General features: G+C 43.4%; 1 non-coding gene across 1 annotated transcript; it reads left to right on the top strand.

Annotated features, from left to right (window-relative positions):
* Nucleotides 1-288: 288 nt before the first annotated feature.
* trnak-uuu (transfer RNA lysine (anticodon UUU)) lies at nt 289-374 on the top strand. Its single transcript is given in 2 exon segments — nt 289-325; nt 339-374. It is a non-coding gene; the product is annotated as a tRNA-Lys (tRNA).
* Nucleotides 375-20,651: the final 20,277 nt, after the last annotated feature.

Genomic DNA, 20,651 nt, shown 5'->3' with positions numbered 1-20,651 from the left:
GCCTTTTCCAGCTCCCGTGTGGAACAAGTTTCGCTTTGGAGCCATTGGGTAAAGTATTTTTTTAAATTGCTGCTAACGAATGACAAGACATTTTGTACAAACAAGAAGAATTGCAAAATCACGAGTTCACTGTCCATGTTTCTTTCATCATATTCAACAGAAACAAGGATTCTCCTCAATACGTTGCTGAAAATTCGATAAAAGGGACACTCCCCCGAATTCGACATCGACAGGGGTAATTCAGAGTCCGACCATGAATCTATATGATGGAAACCAATCCAACAGCGAGCCTGGATAGCTCAGTCGGGAGAGCATCAGACTTTTAAGAGCAGGTAGTGATCTGAGGGCCCAGGGTTCAAGTCCCTGTTCAGGCAAAAACTTTTAAAAGTTCTGCTTTTCCAGCGGACCAAAATCAGCGAAAGGAGCAAGAGTTGGCCATCCAGTCCCTCGAGCCTGCTTCGCCAATTTGATCAGGTCATCGCTGATTTTCGACCTCAACTCCACTTTCCCGACCTGTCCCCATATCCCTTGAGTTCCTTCGTGTCCAGCATTCTATCTATCTCAGTTTTGAATCTATTCAATGGCTCAGCATCCACAGCCCTCTGGGGTAGAGAATTCCAATAGTTCACAACCTTCTCAGTGAAGAAATTATTCCTCATCTCTGTACTGAATGGCCGGGCCCTTATCTTGAGATGATCACCATTAGCTCTAGACTCTCCAGCAAGGGGAAACAGCATCCCAGCATCTACCCCGTCAAGCCCTCGAAGGATTTTATATGTTTCAATGAGATCAAATGATCATTGAAAACTCCAGAGAATATAGACCCATTCTACTCAATCTCTCCTCACAAGACAACCCTCTCATCCCAGGAATCAATCGAGTGAACCTTTGTTGCATCCACTCTAATGCAAGTGTATCGTTCCGCAGGTAAGGAGATCAAAACTGTACAGAGTACTCCAGATGTGGTCTTACCAAACCCTATATAATTACAGCAAGGCTTCCTTATCTTTGTACTCCAACCACCTCGCAATAAAGGGCAACATACCATTTGCTTTTCTAATTGCTTGCTGCATCTGCATGTTAACTTTCTGTGATCCGTGTGCAAGAGCACACAAATCCCTCTGAATACCAACATTTCGCAGTCTCTCACCTTTAAAAAGATATTCTGCTTTTATATTCTTCCTACCAAAGTGAATAACCTCACATTTCCCCACGTTATAATTCATCTGCCAACTTCTGGCCCACTCACTTAACCTGTCTGTATCACTTTGCATCCTCTTTGCGTCCTCCTCACAGCTTACTTTCCCACCTAGTTTTGTATCGTCAGCAAACTTGGATACATTACACTCGGTCCCCTCATCTCAGTCATTAATATCGATTGTAAATATCTGAGGCCCAAGCACTGATATTCACGGCACCCCACTAGTTACAACCTGCCAACCCGAAAATGACTTGTTTATTCCGACTTTCTATTTTATGTACATCAACAAATCCTCAATCTATGTTAATATATTACCCACTATCCCATGAGCCCTAATCTTGTCTCACAAACTTTTGTGTGGCACCTTATCGAATGCCTTTTGAAAATCCAAATATTCTATATCCACTGGTTCTCCCTTATCTACCCTGCTATCTGCACCCTCATAACCTCTAACAGAGTTGTCAAACACGATTTCCCTTTCACAAAACCGTGTTGCATGTGCCTAATCATGTTATGATTATCTAAGTGTCCTGTTATCAAGTCCCTAATAATAGATTCGAACATTTTCCCTCCTACTATTGTCAGGCTAAATGGCTTGCAGTTCCCTGTTTCCTCTCTCCCTCCTTTCTTGAATAGCGGGGTTACTTTTGGTACCTTCCAATCCATGGGGACCTTTCGAGAATCATGGGAACTCTGGAAGATAAAACCAATGCATCCACTATCTCTGCAGCCACCTCTTTTAAAACCCTGGATGTAGGCCACCAGGGCCAATGAATTTGTCAGCTTTTAGTCCCATTAATTCCTCCAGTACTTTTTCATTACTAATCTTAATTGCTTTAGGTTCCTCACTCTCATTAGAACCTTGGTTCCCCAATAGTTCTGGTATGATTTTTGTGTCTTCTTCTATGACGACAGATACAAAATACTTGTTTAACGTCTCTGCCATTTCCTTATTCTCCAATATAAATTCTCCTGTCTCTGTCTCCAAGGACCCATGTTTACATACGCTAATCTCTTCCTTTAAACATTCTTAAGAACATAATAACATAAGAAATAGGAGCAGGAGTAGGCCAATCGGCCCCTCGAGCCTGCTCCGCCATTCAATAAGATCATGGCTGATCTGATCCTAACCTCAAATCTAAATTCATGTCCAATTTCCTGCCCGCTCCCCGTAACCCCTAATTCCCTTGTAGAAGCTCTTACATTTCATGTTTACATTTCCTGCTGGTTTATCCTCTTTCTATATTCTCCCATTTTAGCAATTTCTTGGTCATCCTTTGCTGATTTCCAAAACCCTCCTAATCCTCAGGCTTACTACTCTTTTTGGGAAGAATATAAGCCTCTTTTACCCGAATTCTATCATTAATTTCTCCACTTTTCCGGTGGTGTTTTTAATCCTCAAGCAAATGTAATTTTGTTGAGAAATTATGAATTATTTCTTTAAATGTTCGCCATTGATTATCTACCATCATATTTTTAATCTAATTTCACAAACCATCTCATCCAACTCACCCCTCATAACTCCGTTATTGGTTTTGTTTAAATTTAAGACCCTAGTTTCGGACTTAACGACATCACTCTCAAACTCAATCTGAAATTCTATCATATTCTGATCATTCTTCCCCAGAGGATCATTTACTTTCAGATTACTAATTATTCCAGTCTCATTACACAATACTAGATCTAAAATAGCCTGTTCCCTTGTTGGTTCCTCGACATATTGATCTAGAAAACTGTCTCGAATGCATTCCATCAACATAAGTCAGCTTATCTTGAGTTGCTAACATGATGTCAGCACGATGGCACGTATTATGACTGGAAGACAAGGCCAGATCTGCCAGGTGAATTAGATGTTTGCTGCAAACACGGAGAATTAATGAAACCAAGACTTCCCTGCAGAGCAAGGAGTTGGAAAGAAAGATGCTGGGCATTGAGAGGCGAAGGATTTTGTAGATAGCAGGATGAATGGACAAACGGATCTCAACTCCCTGCTTCTTTTCTACACTGATAAATCTCGACAAAAATCTCATCTCCGTGCTTCTTACAGATAATGAATGTCTTAATGCTCAAGAGATCGCTGATCCAAGCCAATTATCTCCACTCGCACTCTGCTTCCAATCTTGCACACGTTGCTTAGCTTTGAAATTGTTCATTTTTTCACACTGGGATTCAACTTGAAGAAAACGAAGCTGTGATCAGCTGGTGTTGTTCAGGAAATGGAGTAAAAGAAGATACATAAAAGGCGAATGATAACAGTGACTGTTCGGACACTGTGATCTACTTTTAAAGGTTCTTCAACATTCAAAGTGTCAGGCAGCAGATCTTTTCCAAATCATGACAGAAATGGCAAGAAAACTTCATGCAGACTTTGATGAGCGGCACGACTTTCGAACAGGAGGCATTTTACAGAAGGCAAGAAAGTGCATTGTATATCGCTCTTATGGGTTGTAAAATTGAAGAATGATGGGCTACTGGCTGTTCAGGCAGGAGCCGTGAAATTGCTCATGTTGATCAGGAGCGAGCTTTGCGCTCAGTCGGGGGAATTTGGTTGGTGCTATTTTGAACAACACCAGGAAAGTCAAGTTCCCTGATCGGGAATCAAACATGGTGCCGCGGCGGCGAGAGCACCGAGTCCTCAGCACTGGACCACCAGCGAATCTGCTGCAATTTTCATTCAAGCAAACAGACCAACGCTGCCTTTCCGACTTGTCCCTTTGAAACTCAAGTCACTTTCGCCCCAGATAAGTTGCTCGCACAAAATGGAATTTACTGTTCGAACATGAAAGAGTTGTTCAGACAACGACAGCACCAAGTGCGGGTCGGCAGGTACATGAAATGGACAGTGAGGGGAAATATTACCACAGCTGCTGGTGTAACTGTTTCCATTTCCAAAACGCACGCACCGAATCAGTGCAGCTCCTGGGAAAGGTGCAAGGCAACGCAGGGCTGTCATGTCTCACTTGAAGCAATTGACACACACAAGATTCTGCCATCACGAGCCATCTCCTTCTGTTTCTGTCACTACTTTATCTCCAGCTTCCTCTGCTCCTCCAGATGCCGGTGAAATAGATGTTCAAAGCAAATAATGCGACTTAACGAGAAAAAAACCTTAACTGGAAAGCAGGAGAGGGGAAAATGATGCTGGGTATTGAGACACGATGGATTTTGCAGATACCTGGATAAATAGACACAACGATCTCATCTCCCAGCTTCTTCGGATACTGAATATCTTAATGCTCAAGCGATGTTCTCACTGCCCCAGGCCCATTATCTCCAGTCGCATCTCCCACCAATCTTGCATATGTTGCTTCGCTCTGAAATTGTGCATTTTTTTCACACTGGGATTCCATTTGCTGAAAACATTGCTGTGTTCAACTTGTGTTGTTACGGAGATGGAGCACAAGAAGATACATAAAAGTCCAATGATAACAGTGACTGTTCAGACACTGTGAGCTACAGTTGAAGGTCGGCAACATTTAAAGTCAAGTAACAGATCTTTTCCAAATCTTGACACAAATGGCAAGAAAACTTAACGCAGACTTTGATCAATGTTACGACTTTCAAATAGCAGACATTTTATACAAGGCAAGAAAGATTTACAAGGATGTTGCCTGGACTGTAGAATTTTAGCTAAGAGGAAAGATTGGATTGGCTGGGGATGTTTTCTTTGGAACAGAAGAGGCTGAATGCAGATTTAATTGAGGTGTACAAAATTATGAGGGGCCGAGTGTGGATTGGAAGGACCCATATCCATTCACAGATAGGATAGCAACCAGGGGCACAGATTTAAAGTGATTGGTAGGAGGATTAGTGGGGAGCTGAGGAGAAATTCTTTCGCCAAGGGTTGTGGGGTCTGCAACTCACTGCCTGAAAGGGTGGTAGAGGCGGACACTCTCATCGCATTTAAAGAGTACGTGGGTATGTGCTGTAAACTATAAGGCCACAGACCAAGAGCTGGAAAGTGGGGTGAAGCTGGATAGCTCTTTTTCGGCCGGCACAGACACGATAGCCTCTTTCTGTGCCGTAAATTTCTTTGATTGTATGATTCTAATTAACAGTAAGCAGGGTAGTTCAGGGGTCATGGGAAAGCTACTGAAGAAAAATAACTGCTGGGAACCATGCAATGTGTTCTTGTAAACCACAGACTAGGGGAGTTCCAGTTCCAGTGACGGGATACTGATGTAAGGGGCAGTCGGGACTGGAGACACTGGAGATCAAGCTCAGGGTGCCTGAGGTTCCATCCAGAGGGATCATCTCGTGTACACGGGAGACTTGTATGTTTACTCTGGTACGGTAGAGGAAAGAGAATTTACTCATATATTTCTTAATAAGGTATTAAAGTTGCTGACTCTCAGAATTGTTAATTAATAAGACAACGTATGAGTTAGGACCTTCCTCCCCGAAGTCTCCCCGCTCCTCCACTTTTAAACTTTGACCATTTAGTTTATATTTCATCTCATTTTTCTTCCTCTCAAAATCTATCACGTCACATTTCTCTCCATTAAACTTCACCCGCCTGTTTACGAACCTGTGGACGTCACAATGACGTCACTGACTCATCTTCACAGTTCCCCACGCTGCAAATTTTGGCGTCATCTAGAGATTTTCACCTTGTGTCCCACATACCCAAGCTCAGATCATTCTCTGTATTGAGAAGAGCAATGGTCCCAACACGAACCATGGGGGACACCACTGTTTACATCTGTCCTGTCTGAAGAACATCCATTAACAACTACTCTCTGCTTTCTGCTCTTTACACAACTTCCTATCCACACTGCCCAATTCATTTTAATACCGTGGGTATTAATTTTATCAACAAGCCTCCTGTCCGTCATCTTATAAAACACCTTTTCACAATCCATCTACACAACCTCCGCTACATTCCCTTTATCAGTAGACTTGAGATATCTCAAATAATCCATGTTAGTTGTTCTTAATTAATGTGTTTTTCCAACAAATGTTGAAATGTTTGTTCCACCTCATCTTTTTCAAGCCACAACAGAAAGGTCGAGTTTTCTCCTGGAGCTTAAGATAAATTAATTTTTAAAAATGATGCCTCAGACAATGGGGACATCTGGGCTTAGACCCGCCCATTCGGTGCCGCAACTCCCGCCCCTCACACACTCCGAATGGTCAGAGGACCAACTATCCGCTCATCCCTCCAGTCAATTTACCATAAGACCATAAGACCATAGAGATAGGAGCAGAAGTGGGCCATTTGGCCCCTCGAGCCTGCTCTGCCATTTAATGAGATTATGGCTGATCTGATTTTTACCTCAACTCCACTTTTCTGCCCTTTCCCCATATCCTTTAACTCCCTTGCTGATCAAAAATTTGTGTAACTCAGCCTTGAATGTATTCAATGACTCAGCCTCCACAGCTTTTTGTGATAACGAATTCCAAAGATTCACGACCCTCTGGGAGAAGAAATTCCACCTCATTTCCATCTTAAACGGGCGACCCCTTATTCTGAGACTATGCCCCTAGTTTTAGAGCCCCCATGAGGGGTAACATCATCTCAGTATCAACCCTATCAAGTCCCCTCAGATCCTTGCATGATTCAATAAGATCTCCTCTCATTCTTCTAAACTCCAATGCGTATCGACCCAACCTGTTCAATCTTTCCTCATAAGACAATCCTTCCATAACCGTTATCAACCTAGTGAACCTTCTCTGTACCGCCTCCAATGCAAGTATGTCCTTCCATTAATAAGGTCACCATAACTGTACGCAGTACTCCAGATGTGGTCTCACCAGCACCCTGTACACTTGCAGCATGACTTCCCTGCTATTATACTCCATCCCCTTAGAAATAAAGTCCAATATTCTGTTTGCCTTCCGGATTACCTGCTGCACCTCTATGTTATAGAATCATAGAATCATAGAAGTTTACAACATGGAAACAGGCCCTTCGGCCCAACATGTCCATGTCGCCCAGTTTATACCACTAAGCTAGTCCCAATTGCCTGCACATGGCCCATATCCCTCGATACCCATCTTACCCATGTAACTGTCCAAATGCTTTTTAAAAGACAAAATTGTACCCGCCTCTACGACTGCCTCTGGCAGCTCGTTCGAGACACTCACCACCCTTTGAGTGAAAAAATTGCCCCTCTGGACCCTTTTGTATCTTTCCCATCTCACCTTAAATCTATGCCCCCTCGTTATAGACTCCCCTACCTTTGGGAAAAGATTTTGACTATCGACCTTATCTATGCCCCTCATTATTTTATAGACTTCTATAAGATCACCCCGAAACCTCCTACTCTCCAGGGAAAAAAGTCTCAGTCTATCCAACCTCTCCCTATAAGTCAAACCATCAAGTCCCGGTTGCATCCTAGTAAATCTTTTCTGCACTCTTTCTAGTTTAATAATATCCTTTCTATAATAGGGTGACCAGAACTGTACACAGTATTCCAAGTGTGGCCTTACTAATGTCTTGTACAACTTCAACAAGACATCCCAACTCCTGTATTCAATGTTCTGACCAATGAAACCAAGCATGCTGAATGCCTTCTTCACCACCCTATCCACCTGTGACTCCACTTTCAAGGAGCTATGAACCTGTACTCCTAGATCTCTTTGTTCTATAACTCTCCCCAACGCCCAACCATTAACGGAGTAGGTCCTGGCCCGATTCGATCTCCCAAAATGCATCACCTCACATTTATCTAAATTTAACTCCATCTGCCATTCATCGGCCCACTGGCCCAATTGATCAAGATCCCGTTGCAATCCTAGATAACCTTCTTCACTGTCCACAATGCCACCAATCTTGGTGTCATCTGCAAACTTACTAACCATGCCTCCTAAATTCTCATCCAAATCATTAATATAAATAACAAATAACAGCGGACCCAGCACCGATCCCTGAGGCACACCGCTGGTCACAGGCATCCAGTTTGAAAAACACCCCACTCCAACCACCATCTGTCTTCTGTCGTCAATCCAATTTTGTATCCAATTGGCTACCTCACCTTGGATCCCGTGAGATTTAACCTTATGTAACAACCTACCATGCAGTACCTTGTCAAAGGCTTTGCTAAAGTCCATGTATACCACGTCTACTGCACAGCCCTCATCTATCTTCTTGGTTACCCCTTCAAACAACTCAATCAAATTCGTGAGACATGATTTTCCTCTCACAAAACCATTCTGACTGTTCCTAATCAGTCCCTGCCTCTCCAAATGCCTGTAGATCCTGTCTCTCAGAATACCCTCTAACAACTTACCCACTACAGATGTCAGGCTCACCGGTCTGTAGTTCCCAGGCTTTTCCCTGCCGCCCTTCTTAAACAAAGGCACAACATTTGCTACCCTCCAATCTTCAGGTACCTGACCTGTAGCTGTCGATGATTCAAATATCTCTGCTAGGGGACCTGCAATTTCCTCCTTAACCTCCCATAACGTCCTGGGATACATTTCATCAGGTCCCGGAGATTTATCTGCCTTGCTGCGCGTTAACACTTCCAGCACCTCCCTCTCTGTAATATGTACACTCCTCAAGACATCACTATTTATTTCCCAAAGTTCCCTAACATCCATGCCTTTCTCAACCGTAAATATCGATGTGGATCTCACCCATCTCTTGTGGTTCCGCATATAGATGACCTTGTTGATACTTAAGAGGCCCTACTCTCTCCCTAGTTACTCTTTTGCCCCTTATGTATTTGTAGAAGCTCTTTGGATTCTCCTTTGCCTTATCTGCCAAAGCAATCTCATGTCCCCTTTTTGCCCTCCTGATTTCTCTCTTAACTCTACTCCGGCAATCTCTATACTCTTCAAGGGATCCACTTGATCCCAGCTGCCTATGCATGTCATATGCCTCCTTCTTCTTTTTGATTAGGGCCTCAATCTCCCGAGTCATCCAAGGTTACCTACTTCTACCAGCCTTGCCCTTCACTTTATAAGGAATGTGCTTACACTGAACCCTGGTTAACACACTTTTGAAGGCCTCCCACTTACCAGACGTCCCTTTGCCTGCCAACCGACTCTCCCAATCAACTTCTGAAAGTTCCTGTCTAATACCATCAAAATTGGCCTTTCCCCAATTTAGAATTTTAACTTTTGGGCCAAAACTATCATTCTCCATAGCTATCTTAAAACTAATGGAATTATGATCACTGGTCCCAAAGTGATCCCTCACTAACACTTCTGTCACCTGCCCGTCCTTATTTCCCAAGAGTAGGTCAAGTTTTGCCCCCTCTCTAGTCGGGCCATCCACATACTGAATGAAAAATTCCTCCTGAATACACTCAAGAAATTTCTCTCCATCCAAGCCCCTAATGCTATGGCTGTCCCAGTCAATGTTGGGAAAGTTAAAGCCCCTACTTCTGTTGACTTCTGTGTTTCATGTACGAGGACACCCAGATCCCTCTGTTCCACAGCATTTTGTGGTATTTCTCCATTCAAATAATATTTTGCTTTGTTATTTTTCCTCCCAATGTGAATGACTTCATATTTCGCACATAAGATTCCATCTGCCAAATTTTGCCCATTCGCTTAACCAGTCAACATCCCTTTGCAGACACTTTGTGTCCTCATCGCAAGTTGCTTTTCCACCTATCTTTGTATCATCAGCTAATTTGGCCACAAGACACTCTGTTCCTTCATCAAAGTTGTTGATATATTTTGGAAATATTTGAGGCCCCCAACATTGATCCCTGCGGCACCCCACGAGTTGCAGGAAATTCCAATAAATTTCCGCTCCTCCTATTGGTCCGGAACTCTCCTTAATCACCAGGACGGGGTTAATGGTGAGACTGGCCGTCCTGCGGTGCAGTTGGAAAATAAACATTAATTGAACCCGTCAGTTGCAACATTTAATAAAACAAAATTAATAAAAGTTACCGACAAAATATTTTCTGGAGTTCAGCAAAGTGGGGCAGGCGGGGCATCTACGCTGTGTGTTTTTGTCGGTTTAAATGGCACGAAGGGCTGGGGTTTCAGTTTATTTTGTTATCCTTGGTCCAAACGCGCTCTCTCTGCTTCCAATGTCTGTGCTTTTCGGCCAGATAGTAAGATAATCAATGGCGGATGCATCACCCAGCATGCAGCGCGGTACAGATTGTGCCCTATCTGAATCAGAGGAGCACAGTGCGCAGGCGCAGTTTGACTCATTATCGGGCAGTGTGTCCTGAGCATGCGCGGCCAGTCGAGGCTGCGGGAGGAGCGCGTTCGGTGCAGGTGAGAGGATCGGAGCAAGAGGATCAATAAACCCCGGGGCCCGGGTCCGGGCTCAGGCCCAGGCTCAGGCTTCACAAACCCCGAGTGCGGCCCCAGACCCGAATATAAAACAGTGAACATTATCCCCCCTCACTACCCGCCGGTTTCCGGTTTCTCCCGTTTCGCTCCGGACCAACTCTCAACAAAAGGCCGCGGCCCCGCGCATTCGCGGTGTAAACTGGGAATTCTCAGGGAGCGTCTGTAAATGAAGGAGAAATGGTGATCGGTCAGGGAGCGTCTGTAAATGAAGGAGAAATGGTGATTGGTCAGGGAACGTCTGTAAATGGAGGAGAAATGGTGATCGGTCAGGGAGCATCTGTAAATGAAGGAGAAATGGTGATCGGTCAGGGAGCATCTGTAAATGAAGGAGAAATGGTAATCATTCAGGGAGTGTCTGTAAATGGAGGAAAATGGTAATTGGTCAGGGAACGTCTGTATATGAAAGAGAATTGGTGATCGGTCAGGGAGCGTCTGTAAAAGAAGTTGAAATTGTGATCGGTCAGGGAGCATTTGTAAATGAAGTTGAAATTGTGATCGGTCAGGGAGCGTCTGTAAATGAAGGAGAAATGGTGATCAGTCAGGGAACGTCTGTAAATGGAGGAGAAATGGTGAACGGTCAGGGAGTTTCTGTAAACGAAGGAGAAATGGTGATCGGTCAGTGAACGTCTGTGAATGATGAAGAAATGGTGATCGGTCTGGGAGCATCTGTAAATGAAGGGAAAATGATGGTCAGTAAGGGAGTGTTTGAAAATGAAGGAGAAATGATGATTGGTCAGGGAGCATCTGCAACTGAAGCAGAAATGATGATTGGTCAGGGAACGGCTGAAAAGGAAGGGTGATTGATCAGAGAGCATCTGTAAATGAAGTGGAAATGATGATCGTTCAAAGAGCGTCTGCAACTGATGGAGAAATGGTGATCAGTCAGGGAGCGTCTGTAAATGAAGGACGAATAGTGATCTCTACACCTTTAGTCATCCAGGGAGCTTCAGCTTTGGACGCCGTTCCTTTCCTTCTCATGGGAATCTGTCTTGTCTGTACCCAAAGCTGCTCCTCCTTGAAGGCCTCCCATTGTTCAATTACTGTTTTGTTGCCAATTTTTGATTCCAATCCACCTGGACAAGATCCCTTTTTAACTCATTGGAATTAACCCTCCTCCAGTTAAGAATTTTCACATTTGACTGACCCCTGTCCTTTTCCATAACTGTTCTAAACCTAACGAGATTATGATCACTGCTGCCCCACTGAAACATGCTCCACCTGCCCCACTTCATTCTCCACACCTGTACTCACATTCACTCTCTCACACTCTCTCACATTCATTCTCTCTCACACTCACATTCAATCTCTCACACTCACTATCTGACATTCACTCTCTCACATTCACTGTGTCACATTCACTCTCACGCTCTCTCACTCATGGTTTAGGGTCACTGAAAGATGATGTGATGGGTTTGGATTTCAGCACAGGGAGGAGGGAGAGTGTTTGGGACGGAGATTTACATCTTTGGGGTGCAAGAGAGGAAAGAATGTTCCATAGAAACTAGAATTGCCTGTTCTGAATTTCTATCCTGTACTTACAGTGATAACTTTTACAAACTTCTTTTACAGGGTATTAGAAGGGGAGGATTTGCAGAGGGAAATTCAAACCAAAAATCACGTCAAATCTGACAGAGTCATTTGATTCATCAGGACCTGAATATCATCGGCCTTTGAATGTGGAAGGAGAAATGTTTGTCTGTTCTGTCTGTGGGAGAAGATTTGAAACATCAGTGTGAGTGGAAAAGCACCAAGACACACACACCCGAGTGAGAGTGTTCCAGTGCACTGACTGTGGAAAGAGCTTTAACCAGTTACACAGCCTGAAAAATACATCAGACCATTCACAGCGGGGAGAAACCGTACATGTGTTCTGTGTGTGAACGAGGCTTCAACTGATCGTCCAACCTGGAGAGACACAAGGACACCCAGACCACGGAGAAACCGTGGAAATGTGGGGACTGTGGGAAGGGATTCAATTACCCGTCAGAGCTGGAAACTCATCGACGCAGTCACACTGGGGAGAGTCCGTTCACCTGCTCCGTGTGTGGGAAGAGATTCACTCAGTCATCCACCCTGCTGACACACCAACTTGTTCACTCCGATGAGAGACCTTTTAAATGGTCTCACTGTGAGAAGAGCTTTAAAAGCAGAAATGAACTGCTGAGACACCAACGCTGTGAAACTGGGGAGAGGCCGTTCACCTGCTCCGTGTGTCAGAAGAGATTCACTCGGTCATCCCACCTGCTGAGACACCAACGAGTTCACACTGATGAGAAACCTTTTAAATGTTCTGACTGTGGGAAGAGATATAAAAGCAAAAGGAATCTGCTGACACACCAACGTACTCACCCTGGGGAGAGACTTTTTAAATGTTCTGAATGTGAGAAGGGCTTTAAAAGCACAAATGATCTGCTGAAACACCAACGCACTCACACTGGGGAGAGACTGTTCACCTGCTCCGTGTGTGGGAAGGGATTCACTAATTCATCCCACCTTCTGAGACATCAACTTGTTCACACTATTGAGTGACCTTTTAATGCAGTGACTTTGAGAAGAGCTTTAAAAGCAGAAATGAACTGCTGACACATCAACTCACGCACATTATGGAGAGACTGTTCACCTGCTCCATGTGTGGGAAGGGATTCACTCAGTCATCAGACGTGCTGAGACACCAGCGAGTTCACATATGACTGCAGGGGTTGGATTCTGCTGTTAATCCCATCCAGGACTGAAACATGTTCATTCTGACAGTTGGGGTTTGTTTCTGCTGATGTTAATAACCCCTATAACTGGGCTGGAGTTTAATATTCTGGATATCTGTTAAATAAATCAGCTTTGTTTTAAACACGTTGTAGATTTTGGTCTTTCCCACCTGAGTGTTTAACATCACCTGGCTGGAGCTCAGAAAGGACAATCTGGGGGGAGGATCGTCCGGTGGGAACAGAACTTCAGCCTGGACACAGTCCTTCAGGGCCACACTGAGAGGGATAAACGGCACTTTGGTCTTTCTCGTCTCTCTTCCCTGACAGCAAAGTCGTCGTGCGGGTTAATCTTGAGGCGTGTAAGAAAAGTGTTGCAGCCGCTCTCTTCCATGGTTCAGTGCTCCTCGGAATGGAACAGAAGGGTCCTGTACAATGGTGTTTAGAGTCAGGAAGAACAATGTGTAAGGATTAAGCCATTAAAGTGGTAATTAACAGACCTTGGGGAAAACCACAGGCACTAAGGGAGGATGTGCTGGAATAGCATAATGTCTCAAAGACATGTAGATAAAGGGACTGGAGGTTAATTAAATCAAGGTGTCACGCAGGCTTAGGCCTCTCTATCTCGAGCCTCCACAAGCTCGTGAATAGAAGTCTGTTTATACAAACGGTTCTGTGAAGGCTGGCAATTAAACTCTCAGATAAGGTTCTGTTAAGTCTGTAACAACAAGGCACGGATGGTACCAGGAGTTATGCTTGGAATGTAACTTCTGAAGGTTGAGAGACATGAATAATGGTGAGGCTGAGAGATGTGGATGTGATAGTGAACTGCTCATAAACTGAAAAAGCGGATAAGAAGAGACCTCAAAAGCTGAGGAAGGCACGCAAGATTCTGGCAAGGAAGAAGAGAATTTTTCAGTCAACAGATCACAGCGAGAGAGAGAGAGAGAGAGACCGCACCACAGTCACTTGGAGAGACACTTCCGAGGTTTCAAGGAACAGACTGTGACTATTCCCCTTTGTTAAGTATCACCTTTTTGTACTAATTGTGATGTGCTTAATAAATCTGTTTTGCCTTTAACCATAATACCAGTACCGTGGTTATCTTGTTGTTGTCAGGAACCAGTTCTTAGATGGATTAGATTATAATCCTGAAAGTAGTGGTTTAAGTCCTACAATTGGCGACCACGAAGGGACTATTTCTGACAACATCCAAAACCTGGTATTACTGGATATAGGGTAACGGACGCGAGGGTTATCACTTGATCACCAGTCAATCCTTGTGGGGGATTAGTAATAACAAACGGATAGTGGCTCTCTAAAGTACACTAAGATGCCGAACGGGGATCTTTGGAAGGAGTATAGTACCCGGATCAAGAAAAACTGTAGTGGGACCGATGGACAGGTCTTATTGTTAGAATGGTTGGGTAAAGGCCCGGAAGTTACATTGAAGGACGCCGTGGCGTAAAAAATGGAGGCGGAATAGGGCGATCCGCTTGATCACTTCTGCACCCTCGTATTGCACGGGACAAGATCGGCACATTATCCTGGTACAGAATGAACAGTTAAAACGGCAGCAGAAAGAACTTGCTGAGAAAGATAGTCAGATTGATGACCAGTTAAAATGGCAGCAGAAAGAACTTGCCGAGAAAGATAGTCAGGTTGATGGTCTAAAATACCAAGTTGCATCGACAGCTGCAATCATGTAACATCAAAGTGTTAAGGCTGTTCATGCTGGATCAGCATTATATAATTTAGAAGAAATACGATGTCAGCTAGAAACTGTAATGAAAGACAATACTCGCCTCACGAAACATTTTGAGGATGCAAGAGGTGCTTTGAGAGAAGCTCTCAAGCGCCCCCAGAGAGAGGTGGATCATCGTCAATGCCATACCAGAGTTAGCCAGTTGGAAAAACAACTGAGTGTGTAACATGCAGTGGTAGCGGCAGTGACCCCGGGGGACCCTGACGTGGATTATGGTCAAGAAAGAAATGAGTATAGTGAGAACTTATATCCCCCTCTGCCACCCCTCCCTGCACGAGATCCTCCGCCCCATGTGAACCGTGAGGAGAAACCGGTTTCCGTTGCTCAAATTGAGGGAAAGGTCCCTGACGAAGACAAGGCCCACTTGATTCCCCAAGTGCAGAAAACCCGGTGAGTGTTATTATCAGAACTCGGGTAGTTCCCAATGTACCAGGTGCAGCACCAGCAGCGGGAGGAGCAAATTCTCCACCTGGGGTCCCCTGGGCAGGTGTACACCAACGGTCTCAGCCCTTAGATTATTCTGAACTACAAGCATGTGTCCAACAATTAGGACCAATTAGTCCACAAACGTGCCCCCTCGAATTAAGACAGTGTCGACAGACGTTTCGGAATTACCACCCCAATTTTGAAGACAGTGATATGAAGAATGTTATTTTATCCGCTCTCACTTCGGACTTGGGAGGTGGCCTTCCTTTTATTGTCTTTAACCAAGCTGCTGCCCGAAACAAGAAAGCTTTTCAACATGGGAGTAAAAACAAGCCTGGTAAAAAGGGCTTTCAACATGAGATTTTAAATCATTTAGAATTAAGTTAAGTAGGAAAAATTAGAGATTGAAAATGGAGTGCAGAGATGAAGGATAAATGATTTAAAAAGGGAGGGATAATAACTACAGAATGTGCTCTTTTGTTTCCAGTGTACTGTCTCTTTAAAAAGCCTGTCCTTATTGTGAGTGTTTTCTGTTGGTGTTGTGGGCCACGCCCCCTTCTTACTGCGTCTTACGTGTTTTCCTCTTTTGTGTAATGTATCTGTTTTGTCTTGTGTTTAATTCTGATATTGCTGAATTAAAATTGGAGTTATTAAGGTTAAGTGACCTATTAAATTCTGGTTCTTATAAAATGTGAGTGTGTCAAATTCCAGACATGGGATCTTCACAGAAAAATTGGCATTTTGAATTTCTTAAATTCAAGTGATTTGAAGTTTAAGTTGTGTTGAGTATTGGTGAGTGTGAATTGGTGTAAATAATTAATGTTGTGTAACTGTAAATCGAAGAACGACATCTTGTTATCTAGCACAGGGCATCAATTTTGATAATTTTGGGATTAATCTTGGTTGTACTAAAATGTGATAGCTGTTAGATCTGACAGTGACGATCCGGATTCTTTCCCCTCAGTCTGGTTCAGTAAAAACTGAAGTCGAATACATTTTAAAGTGCATCACAACTTTAATAGCAGGGTTCTTAGTCTGCAGCATTGATTTGGACTCCTGATAGAGTCCCTCTATGCTGGCAGAGCAAGAACAAGAAACATACAGAAATCCACACGTTTTTATACAATCAATAGGGGTTGGAACATACTTAACGAGGGTCAACACCAATCATAAGCCGGGCACAGGTTGCCATGCGAGGTTACATTATTTCCGGCCAATCATAGATAATCATGTGCTGACCATGTTGCTGTTAGACATCAAAGGGTATACTTCCTCACCTTCCAACTTGGAATGTTCTTCCCTGTTCCTTCTGTTCCTTATCTCCCAACCTGGAATGTCTTTCAACTTTGGCTAAGCTCATTACCTATATTGATCTGCCATAAACATGGAGACATTCAGACCAGTCCTTGACTCACATCAAAGACCTATCATTGATAAGACAATGCAGGCCTGATGACTAAGCAAACATATGGCCCAGCAGGATGCCAGGCCACCTGTACCAATCTCAGTTACTAACTAATTAACCCTTTCTAACCATTTTACATTCTGCTTCTTTGCCACGTAGACATTTTAATATTTTACCGAAAACTGACCACGTAGGGATTCTCAACAGCACACCCCTTTTTATCTTGTGATTGGCTGTGGTTTGAAAAAAAAGTGACCCAAAAACGGAACAGATAAAAAAGGATATCTGATATCACCTTGATAGGAAAAGCAGGAAACCTAGAACAGCTCGGAGAGTTGGTTACAATCATACCCACGAAAGTATGTGAAAAAACAATGAATTGGAAAGCTATAGTTGTATTATGGCGATGATAGCAAATTATAAAACTTAAGAAACAATTAGAAATTGAGGGGGACCTCAACAAAACTTTGATCACAACAGTCTGGAAATACTGGACTAACTAAAAACTAAAATGTACGAACAGAGATGCTATTTCCCTGTACGAATGTTTTTTAAAAAATAATTTACGTGAAAGCTGTGTTGACATAAGCTGAGAACGCTGCGTGCATCTGATATCTGGCTCCGTCGTTTTGTTTCTGCAAAAAATAAAGTTAACCCCTTCCAAGGACACTGACATCTGTTTTCAATTCACCGAGCAACAACCTTTGCATTGATATAAAATAATTGACAAAATGAGATTTAATTGTAAAAGAAAAGATAAAGTGCAGCTTTAAAGAATTACACGTTACAGTTGCAGGATGGTCTCTGGTTATAAATTAATTTGAACTTCTTCGAAGCATTTTGTGCGATTGTGATTGATTCCTCCCCCACACCTTAAGGTTTTGACATGCAAGAAGTAACTAACCCGTACTTCTGTATTGCTGAAGTTAAGTATTTGGACTGCACTAGTTTTTTTAAGATGTTGATCTGACACCTTTGGAGTCACAGCATTCTGAAAGTGGAAAGAGCAGGTACTGTAAACAGTGTTATTGTCTCTTGATAAAAACAATTATTTTTGTGAATTTCGAAGGAAGTCACCCCCTTTCTTCAGGAGTGGATGGTGAGGACCCATAAACCCTCCTCCCCTGAGGGAATAAATGAAATCAAAAACACAAAACATTTTTCTTAATGTGGTTACATCTTGAAAACACAGAGAGAAGGACTTGGAGTTGGAAATTCCAGTTGGCAGTCCTACGGACATCTGTGTGTGGGAGAGACAGGCTTTATTACAGACAGGCTGCCAACTCCAGAGAGAGAGAGGGAGGGGGGCTGCGCAGTCCCTCTCTCTCCTGTTTTGTTTTCTGGATTTGTTTCGGGTAAAGGGATTATTCCTTTGGACAAAAGAAATAATAAATGATGATTTGACAAATTAACCCCATGGGCTCTCAGGAAGAGCCACAATGGATTTTCTGTGTTTCGTTTAAAACAGGTGACCCTGATTTTCAGAAACACATGAGTGTTGATGGTGCAGGATTACCAAGAGTAGTTCTTTGACATAAAATGGCTTTAAAAAGTTACGGTGCAACCTTTGCTGGAGGAATTTGGGGCAGGAAGCGATCCAGTGGTGTTAAAAATTTAAGACCTTAGCTGCAGATATCGGCAGATATCAAATGTCACAGCATGGTGATTTTGTTTCAATAATTTAAAATGAAATAGAGAAGGAAAAGCAATCATCAGCCTTGATCCAATCTGCTTTTCTTCTTTTGAAAACATTTTGATTTGTTTTGTTTTAAGGCTACGGGTTACGGTGAAAATTGACCCAGAGTGGTTTCATTCAGATTCAAAATGGAGATGCAAGAATATGGTTTAAATCTGAATCTTGTCAATGGAGATGCAGATTTATGTAAAATCAGAAAATTCATCAAATTTTGTCCGATCAAGCATGAATGCCACGAGGTAGGGAGCCAGAAGTTGTTGGTACTAGGAGTAGGAATTCCCATGTAGTATGAATCGAACGATACCCAATACCCTGTTCAGAGTGTGTAACATAAGGGTGAACTGTATGACATATCACAAGTGTTGTCAGCAGCTAAACGTGTTTACATCGCGCAAGACGCCTCAAGGCCACCAGCTGTTTGAGCTGCCCGTCCGCCGCAAGTCCACTTGTTTATGCCCCAGTATAACTATTGGGGACTTCCCAGACTCGGAGGACTGCACCGAGGACTGGGAGTGCATCCGGTGCCTGGGAAAACTACAGGCTCAATGACCAGCCGTCGACTTCAGGGGTCCCCGACGGGCAGACGGACGTGAGCTTGTGATTGATTGTTTGTCTGTTACAGTACTTGTATGTTATAAGTGTGACAATATAGTAGCACCTTTTACTTTCCCCTGTGTACTATATTGTCTCAGATCCAGAACCTGTGTTTAAAACAATACACTACAGAGTGCAAAATATAGGAGTTGTGAAAGGAGCTCCTGTTAGCCGATTTTGGACCCCACCCCAATGGTTGGTCCAATTAAGAGAGTTAACTTGGATAGAACCGAACCGACAGGAATGCTATTCCAGTGAAGATGCCCTCATTTGCCCCGATGATTTATATGACCACTCAGTAGACACGTGTGGTTTTGATTGGAATCAGAAAGGCTTAAATTGCACCATGGAAGTGACAGGATCATCAGATATAAGAACCCAAGACCTAATAGAGAGGAGCAAAAAATGGGAACCTAAAATATATTCGCATGCAGTATGAGGGATCGGCATAAATGCCTCACCCTCAAGATAGGGAATTGTAAGGATTAGCCCAATAACAGGTCTAATCTGGTGGGCCGAGATGGAAGCATGATGGTTATTATAGTCAAGTTTGCAGTTAAAACTAAAAGGATGCTGACAACAGTAAAGTGGGAATGAACAGACGTTGGGGAAATCACAGACACTAAGGGAGGAATTTGCTGTAATAGCATAATGTCAAAAAGACATGAAGATAACTGGGACTGAAGTTTAATTAAATCAAGGAGTCACGCGGCCTTAAGCCTCTCTATCTCGAGGATTTTTGTACGAATTGTGATGTGCTGAATAAATCTGTTTTGCTTTTAACCATAATACCAGTACCGTGGTGATCTTGTTGTTGTCACGAACTAATCCTTAGATTTGATTAAATTATAATCCTGAAAGTAGCGGTTTAAATCCTACACTGTTCTGTATGGTCTGTGAGTGTTTGATGGGACAGTGTCGTGGGAGCTCTGCTCTGTACTTAACTGGTGCTGTACCTGCTCTGGGAGGGTTTGATAGTACAGTGTGGAGGGAGCTTTACTCTGTATCTAAACTGTGCTGTCGTGCCTTGGGACTGTTTGATGGGACAAGAAGAGGGACCTTTTGTCTGTATCTATCCCGTGATGTACCTACCATGGAAGTGTTTGTTGGGACAGTTTAGAGGGAGCATTTCTCTGTGTCTCACCCATGCTGTGGTTGCCCTGGGAGTGTTGGATAGGGTAGTGCTGATGGAGCTTTACTCTGTATCTAACCTGTGCTGTACCTGCCCTGGGAGTGTTTGATGGGACAGTGCTGAGGGAGATTTTGTCTCGATTGAAGCGATGCTGTACCTGCCCTGGGAGTGTTTGATGGTACAGTGTAGAGGGTCTTTACTCTGTATCTAAACCATGCTGTACCTGACTGGAGAGTGTTGACACTGGGTGCTCACCTCGATGAGAACAACATTTAAACCGATGATGATAAGATAAACCCATCTGCTCCTCCCCTGTACACAGACCTTAGGAGACATTGAGTGTCCCTAACACATTTAGACAATGCCCATGATCAAAATTTGAACACCGCCCTCAGATCCCACTTACCGTTCTTTGTTCTGATGAAAAGAGTCCCAGTTTCTCTTGTCTCTCCTCATAACTAAAGTCTCT

Source organism: Heptranchias perlo, chromosome 20, assembly GCF_035084215.1.
Source record: "Heptranchias perlo isolate sHepPer1 chromosome 20, sHepPer1.hap1, whole genome shotgun sequence".
In the NCBI taxonomy this organism is placed as follows: Eukaryota; Metazoa; Chordata; class Chondrichthyes; order Hexanchiformes; family Hexanchidae; genus Heptranchias; species Heptranchias perlo.
This window is presented reverse-complemented; position numbering and strand designations above follow the sequence as displayed.